The sequence below is a fragment of the Elaeis guineensis genome, chromosome 15 (assembly GCF_000442705.2).
Source record: "Elaeis guineensis isolate ETL-2024a chromosome 15, EG11, whole genome shotgun sequence".
Lineage (NCBI taxonomy): Eukaryota > Viridiplantae > Streptophyta > Magnoliopsida > Arecales > Arecaceae > Elaeis > Elaeis guineensis.
Window position 1 is genome coordinate 35,575,668 of NC_026007.2, and position 9,200 is coordinate 35,584,867.

A 9,200-nucleotide genomic window follows, 5' to 3' on the forward strand; every position below is an offset into this window, starting at 1 on the left:
GATCTAAAATTATTTTGAGATCCAAATTTACTCTTCATGCATAGAATTTAGATCTAAAAATTTTGATTTAAGATCTAAAATTAGTGTTTGTGCATGAGAGATTGGTCATGGGAAGATCAAATTAGGTCATGTAATTGGATTACATTAAAAGGATTTCTGATTTGATCATATTGGGTTTGAATCAATTTACCAGTTGATCAAATCGAGTCAAGTATTGATTAGGATGAGGTCAATAGAGCTTAAGATTATACAATTGTTATTGATTGAATCGATTGACATCCATATATAGAATCGATTAACCTAAAGACCTAATTCGGCTCTGTGACTCGAGTCTGATTCACCTAAGCTAATCTATTTAGATCAATTGATCGATTGGTGTATAAGGTAAGTAATTGAAAGGTGATTATTTAATTAATTTCATTCACTTATTTGATCAATTTATTGGTATCTAAAGAAAGCAATGGGGGGACCCCCACCAATCTCCACTTATCTGGTCAATTTAGAAGATTGAGTCTCAAATATGGTTGCTTGGTGGTTTGATTTAGCCCATGCCAATTACATCAGTCATGTGATGATTGATTAGATGAAACCTAAATCCAAATCTCTCCATAAATATTAAGTCCAAGGTCTTCCACCATTGTAGATGTGCGGGCGTGCTACCGGCATTGATTGTTCTCGACTGATCATAGTGGTTCAGTTGCATCGAAAATATGCAATCACTCTATTAGCAAAGAGTTGTTATGGGGTAAAGATGGGGTTGGACCCAATAACCGTTAGGTGAGGGACCCAATGACGGCTTTGCATCTGCTTGTGAACTGTGGGTCTGGCTTAACTAAGAAGTGTGGGCAATAACTATTAGGTGAGCCCAAATAACTTAGAGACCAAGTGGCTGCAACATGCTTAGAGAAATATCTGGACAAAGAGTTATCCATGCATCGATGTTCATTCGTATTACCAATAACTATTAGGTGAGGTGCACGGTATCGGTGGGACCGCAGCACCCACTAGAAATTCAATTATCGCGTTAGGATTTTCGTTTCTCCACCCAGAGAGTATGAGAGATCTGATAAAATAGTGAAAGTCTCTTTTTGCATCTAAAAATCTCTAGAGTAAATTATTGAAATAAGTACAAACTCCAATTAGAATCTTTGCTCTTTGTTATTTATTGTGTCAGCTTCCAATCCTCTAGCTTGAATCCTAGATATCAACCAATTACTGAAACCAATTACATAGACTGGCTCATAAATCTAAGAATTATTCTTAATTTTAAAATTTAAGCAATATACTCTATTGGGTTATTCTATTGTTAACAACTCATCCAACCCATAGTCAACTAGCTATACTTGATGAGTGGATGGACAATGACAATAAAGATAGGTGCTATGCATGAGCACATATTCATTGTCAATGGTATGTTGATTCATCTACAAGTGTTGTGAGATGATCAAAGTCGCACAGCGCATCTGATGCACGATGGGTAGTCAGTCTATGATGGTTATTTGATAATGATCAAGGACATTAAAGAGCTTAAAAGACTCGATATGATTATGCACAAAGAATTGCTTATGGATTTGATCCTACGATCTCTGATTAGTTTATATGAATAGTTTATAGTGAACTACCATATAAAAGACCATCATGGCACCTTATCTGAATTGATCACAATATTGCTAACAAAGAAATCTTGAAAGAGTTCAGAGGTAAATACCTGGAGAGCCTAAAAAAATAAAGACATGCCTAGAGTAGGCATGTCAAGATTGCTCAATACTGTCCTTACGATTTTCTCTTCTCCCAATTGAGCTATGGACTCTAGTGTAGAGTCGATGGGAAGATGGAGGGCCGAGGAAGTAACCCTTAAAATTGGCTATAGGGCAACAGTTACTGCTGTGGCTATGGATATCTATCCTTTGTGATTATCGTTTGAATTTAGTTCTTAAAGGCGGTCTCTATCATTTGCATGGTATTGTATATGTAAACTTGATTGAGCAAGCAGTGAATGCCATTAGATCTAAGAGATCCAAAATTGAGATAAATTTTGAGTATATGTGGACCCTTAGGCTGAGTCATATTAGAGAAGAAATGATTAACAAACTAGAGAAATATGGGCTTGGTACATGGCAGATTGGCTTTAGTGCAAGTGGGAGATTGTTGGATATATGGCCTAGAAGTCAATCTTGACTGACACATTTCATATCTCTAAGACATAATTTTATACTTATTGGGCAGTTATATTATCATTCATGTTTATGTGTCCATGAATCATCCAAGAGATTAACAAGATGATGACACATATTCTCAAAGAGTAGAAAATTTGAGACATATGTCATTGATGATTGATTTTCTAGATTATTCCTGGTCATAGGATCATCATGGAGATGGTGATTGATCTGGATAGACCAGTGCATGGATCGCTTTCTCTGGATAAATGGGTCTCAAGTCTACAGTGTAGAGACACTAGAGCGAGAGTGCAGGTGGTTGTTAAAGAACAACTAGTACTGAGTGTTACCAACACGAGAAGTCACATGGATGTCTGCTCACTCGTTAGTGACTTTCTCGATGCTATAATTGTATGACTAGTCTTTTGACCAGAGATGGCACTACTACTCGCAGTGAGGCTACTGAAGTTTGACTGACACATCAACATGGGTCTCAATGAGTCCTTATAGTGGATGTTGGTGACAGTTGGTCCACTGTAGGAGTAGGGTGTGCATCAAGATGGGATCTATCGACCCTAGCAGAAGGAAGTAGTCCTACGAGATTTAAGAAGCTGAGTCCTTAAGTCTATGGCTATAGCAATATGATTAATGAAAAAGAGTTTTTATAGAATCATATATGGACTCGAGCTGATTGAATCTATCTATTGACCGATGTTGAGGTTTGATGATTTATTCATGACCTACCATCTGGTCGGAACTCACGATAGAGAGACTGTATCATGCATCAACTGCACCTAGAGGTTCATCATCTTTTATTCTGCTGGATTGCTACTACATATTGTTAGGTGTCACTGATGGATTGTGAGACTCATGAAGATAATCTTGATGATCAATGATCCTTGGTGGGCAGAGTTGGAATTGTTCCAACCTATTGAAAAGAGTTTCAATGATATTATGATAGAGATCACAATATATCTCACTACCAGATAGAATATAACCTATGGGATCATACACAAAAGAGACTTTTGACTGATCAGATGGTTGAATTACGATTATGAATCGTAACAGATTTTGATTATCAGTTTGATTGATAATTGATCTAATGCAAATATTGCATTATGTAACTTACTAAAAAGTTAGTGAGTTATAAGAGGATTAATTAGTAATAAGATTGCTAATTGGCTCAATTTGATTAAGCAATGAGGCTTGCATCAAGTCTAATTTGTTTGGATTTAATTTGACTCAATATGGATTTGATTTGATCAACTCCAATAGGATTATAAGATAATTTCAAAAAGATCGGATGATTAGTCTCAGTTGAATTAGGATTTGGATTTGACTCAATTTTTAATTCAATTAGGATATATGTATTTCTAATTGGATTAAAAATTTTTATTTTCATGGATGCACCAAATCCTAATAGGATTAGGATTAAAATTGAGTTTGACTCAAGCATCAAGAAAGAGTCCAATTGGACTAGGACTCCTCCAATTAGAAGACATCTAATCTAAATAGATTGAGCTCCAAATCAGATTTAGATTCCTATTTATTTGAGTCTAAACTAGTTCTAATATGATTAAGATTCATTGGTATTTTATTAGGTTTAAAACAGCCACCTAATCTAAGAGTCCCATGATCATGAAACACTTTCCTTCCATGCGCCAAAACATCCCACGTTGAACCAGATTTTGTGTGCACGCCAACCAGGAATTAACTCTCACTTTTTCTCCCTTTTTAGCTTGTAAGAAAGAAGTGATATCACCCTTTGTTAACGTGTAAAATTTGGGAGCAAATCAGTTTCGGGTGGGCAGCACAAAAAGGATAGAGTCCAAGGCTCATTGGACTCTCATCTCCAATTCAAATTAGGACTCTCCTCTTAGCCTATTTAAGCAGCACCTTATGGGATGGTTTGGGGGTTAAGAGATGAGGTTTACATGTCCAAAAGGAAAGGAATTGGTGTGGAGAAAAACAAGGAGAGAGGGCATGGCATCTTGGTCCTTGGCGTGAGGTATTTTCTATTTCCCTATCTCTTCTTTCTTACACAACCAATTGTTGGCTGTTTGGACATCTCTTTCTCTCCCTCTTATGCATTTTTAGACATGGATGTCTCCTCTTCTCTTTGTCCAAAAGTTGGACAAAATTTTTACATCTCTGTTGTAGAGATTTGATGCATAGATTTTAGGAAGAAAAGAGAAGAAAGAGTTCTTCTCATGATCTCTAGCGTAGAGATCAAGATCCTCCTACATCTTCTTATTCTCTAAGAATATCTTAAGAGAAAAAAAGATTTTCAACCATCAAGATGTGACCTATGCAAGGGAGCTAGCATCTCGATGAGATCAAAAGACTTCTGATCAGATCAGAGTCTCGTGTGGATATCCATAGAGGTCGGATACTTGTGCGGTTAAAAGAGACCTTCGAAAGACATCCATGATCATCAGTTCGCATTGAAGATTAATCTATATCCAGGTATATTTTATATTTATTTTTTTCTATTAGATTTATAATCTTAATCTTATCTCACATATGATGATTCTATTTATGGTTTGAAGATTTGATCTTATGCATGCTTAGATTAAATTAGATTTAATCTTAAAAAAAATTTAAAATTCTGCTACGTACTTATTTGAAAAATCATACATGCATGAAACCATAAAACTCCAATAGCAAAAACTCCTACATGAGTTAAGATTCTTAGTGGATACTGCAGTCCCATCGATTGGCACACCATCTCACCTGACAGAACTTGACAAATGTGTCAACCAATGGGTGGACAACTCTTATTCAATACTTCTCAAGTAAATTGCATCAAACTTGGTCTCTAAGTCCTGAGACCTCATCTAACAAATTTTGAGAAGTATTGGACCCTCACCTAATAGATCTTGGGCCTAACTCCACCTCCACCCCACATATAGAGTGGTTGCTTCCCTTCTGATGCAACTGACTCACTGTATCCAGTCGAGAACAATCAACATCAAAGAGAGCATGACACTCTATAATAGTGAAAAATCCCTCAACTTAATATTATTAAGGAAGTTTTATTTAGGTCTCTTCTATATAGTCACATACATCTCATGTAAATGACTGGTCTAGTTCAGATTAGTACATCTTATGTCTGACTAACCTAGTTTAGGTCAGCATATCTCATGTCTGATTAAACTGATTTAGGTAAGCATATCTCATATCTGATCAAGCCTAGTTTAGGTCAGCATATCTTATGTTTGATCCAACCTAGTCGGCATGGGTGAACTCGAGTCAACAAGTAATCTAATATAAAACTTAATCTCCCAAAATGATTAGGTAAGTTAAAATGAGTGGGCTTCCCTCCGTTGCTTTCCTTAGACATCAATGAATTGACTAGGTCAAATAATGAGATCAATTAAATAATCACCATCTAAATACTTATCTTAGATACTAAATTGATTGATTAAAATTGATCAGATTAGTCTATTAACCTGGGCCTAAACCACTGAGCCAAATTCGATCTTGAGTCAATTAATTCATATTAAAATATGAATCAATATGACCAACTACAACTAAACTTGACTTTGAGCCCCTTTAAATTAATTCTGATCAATAATTGATTAGATTTGATTAATTACTCAAATCGATAAAGGTGAAGGAACCAGATCTAGGGTTTCAGGGTTAGATCTTGAAAATTTTTCAAGATCAAGCAGTGGAAGACTAAAATAAATCAAAATTTATCTTATAAAATCAGAGAATTTCTAGATCTAAGATCTTATTACATGATTATTACATGGCATTAAATCAAAAATTAAAATATGAAGAGCAAGAACTACATGTTGATCATATTAACATATTTTTATACTACATCTAATGTATATAAAATATAATAGATCAGATCTATTATCCTGCAAGTTAGATGTTCTAACTTTGCTGATCCAGGCTTGAGGATGATGTTGCAAGCCGCACACACATCCGGCCTCAAGGAGTCATCCACATGAGCCTACAAATCATGATCAAAAGTCCTGGTCCAGAAAATCAGCACAGTATGCTAGTACTGTGCTGATCCTTCTTCGATGGTCGATCAGATGCCTCCTTCTTCTTGATTTAGACTCTTCCAAAGATGAGAAATAGAAAAAAGAGTTTTAGATGTGAGACACTCTTAGAAAACTCATAGATGGAGGAAGAAAATAGGTGAATTCAGCAACCCTAGAAGAAGATCCTCTTCTTCTTCTCTTTGCTCTCACCTAGACACTTAGTTTTGTATCTATTATATCTCCACACCCCAACACTCTTTCTCCCTAATTTTCACACACCCCAAAGGTCTATCAATGATCTATAATCTATAAAAAGTTTAAGAAGAAATTCATCTTAAATAATAAGATATGAAGAATCTTTGTCTAGGTCAAATACCTAGTCAAGAAAAATCCAAACAGGGCAAGATAAGTGGTGTCCAACTCTTGGGTGCCTCCCCTTCTATTTCTACCATGGAACACCAGTAAAGGGTGCACAATATGTGCCATAAAAGTCACAAAAATCTCAGAAAAAATTTAAGTAAAATCAGTGCCATAAGGAAAGAGTTTTGATTTCTTAAAATTCTATCTCATAGAATTTGAAATCCAAACTAATTCCTATTTTGACTTGGTCCACAACCACATTCCATGTAAGAGAGAAAGAGTGAAAATCTTTGGGCATGCATGAAGGCCTAGGAGAGAAGGTTTTGACATACAAAATAAGAGAGAGTGGGCATGGGGGCTAAGGTGGCGCAAGGTGGAATCCTTATCTTACTAGGATTCAATCTATGACTTGTTCAAATTTGGTTTCTCAAACTAAATCAAATCAAAACCAAATCAACTCAATTAAAATAAATCTTAACCAAATTAAAAATCTAATTTAATTAGATTAAATTATATTTAAATTTAATTTAATTTTTTAATCAAATTAGAAATTAGGTTGACCCAAGTCCTAATTAGACTAGGACTAGTTTTTTCTTGCACTTGGCTTATCCAATAAACCAATTGGACTTGATCCAATCAAGCCCAAACCAAATCTAATTACATCATATTTAATTAGACTTAATCTCAGTCCATTGGCTTAATCAAATTAAGCTAATTAGCAATCGAATTGCTAATCAATCCTCCTGTAACACTTGCACTAGGCTAAATGTCAATCGTATTGATCGTTTAACCCTAGAACGATTTTTAATCATTGATCAACCATCTGATCAGATCGTGAACTCTAATGTGTGTGACCTCATAGGTCCAAACCTAAGTTAGTAGCATAGAAACAAATTTTTGTACCAATCAAAGTGACTATCTAGCAATGGTATCCGACGGTCGGATAGGTCGAATGTGTAGAACAACATCCTTAGAACCCATGCAGATATAGTTTCCATATAATTTATCCCTTTAACCAAAATGCTCATAGGACATCTCAAAGTTCAACTTTCAACTCTGATCAGGTTGTCCATATTGTATTTTGAAATATCAAATCCATCTGATAGATTATCCTAGCCAAGATTTTGCTAAATTGAAATACAGCGACTCATTCTTCTCCAACTCTTAGAGTGGTCAATCCCATCTTGATCACACTCGGACTTCGCAAGTACTTGACTGTGTCCAGAAGTTTTCTGTCACTAAATTAAAAATTTAGTTAATCCAATACCAAAACACAGTGAGTTGCTTGCAAGTCACTGAGGCGATCTCAGTTCTAAGAGATACTTATATCTATATCCCATCAGAGACATTCTTGACAGCAGAATGCTCTGGAGTTGCTCACATTCAATGATGATGTACCCTTACATCTCACTTGTATGCTATACCAGTGTCTCCACACTCTTTGGTTAAGAGGACAACTAACCCATATGGCCTACAGCGACCTATGCTCGATAGAAGCTATCATCCTTATTAACAGCCCATCATTTAGTCGTGAATAGTTTTAAGGACTAATCGATAAATCTTCTCTTTATCGAACCTAAATAGTCCTAAGAACTTTATCACAATAATAGAGTTCATTAGAAGATGAAAACTTATGATGAAAATATCAAAAATATATTTTATTTATTAATAAATTAATTACAATACAAGGTTGCTCAATCGTCAATAGATCGACGATTGATTTTTGGGATATATTTCACAACAACTCCCACTTGTCTTAAAGTCACTCAGCACAGTATCTAATACCCATCTTCAACTTGTGATTGTTTAACTCCTTTATCGCCAGGGCTTTAGTGAAGGAGTCGGTCAGGTTCTCTTTTTCGTCGATCTTTTGAAGGTCGACGTCACCTCAATCTATGATCTCTCAGATCAGGTGGAAGCGATGCAAAATGTGCTTCGTCAACTGGTGTGCTTTAGGTTCCTTTGCCCAAGTAATGGCACCAGTGCTGTCACAGTAGAGCAGGACCAAACCATCGAGGGAGGGTACTACTCCAAGCTCGGTGATAAATTTTCTCAGCCACATAGCTTCCTTCATGGCATCTGATGCTGCGATGTACTCTACTTCACAAACAGAGTCTGCCACAGTATGCTGCTTGAAATTCTTCCAGCAGATGGCTCCACTATTCAAAGTAAAGATATAACTGATGCGTAGTCGTTGATAGCACCAAAAATAACTCTACTCACTACGTAGGTAGGATGAGTCAAGATCGTATCCTCAGAGACCTTGGGCTAAGTTGAGATTGCAAAATAAAAGAAAGAAGTGTTGTTTTGAATTAGAAAATAAATTATCTTAAAATTGATGTAATTAGAAAATAAAGAGCTCGAGAGTTTTGAATTAATTTACACTAGCAGAGTTGTATCTCTTTTTTAATTAAATAGATACGATTAATCTTAAAAAAAATACCTATCTTTCCTCGGCACACCCCGTATCTGTAGATCACGACATGTCTCCAAAAAGTACTAGATAAACGACTCTTCTTTCCTCGGCACGCCCCGTACCCGTAGATCACGATGCATCTCCAAAAAGTAAAAATTATTCCTAATATTAATCTTACAAGAAAGCATAAATAAAAGCATATAAAAGAGAGCAAATAAAGAACTCATGATGATTTAAATAAAAAGCATAATCTTTATTGCATATAAAGAA

The 9,200-nt window shown here is 35.6% G+C and overlaps 1 long non-coding RNA gene across 1 annotated transcript; it reads left to right on the plus strand.

The window, feature by feature from the left end:
- The first annotated feature begins 4,084 nt into the window (after nt 1-4,084).
- Nucleotides 4,085-8,899, plus strand: LOC140854141 (uncharacterized). Its single transcript, XR_012137270.1, has 3 exons — nt 4,085-4,164; nt 4,472-4,622; nt 8,340-8,899. It is a non-coding gene; the product is annotated as an uncharacterized lncRNA (long non-coding RNA).
- Nucleotides 8,900-9,200: the final 301 nt, after the last annotated feature.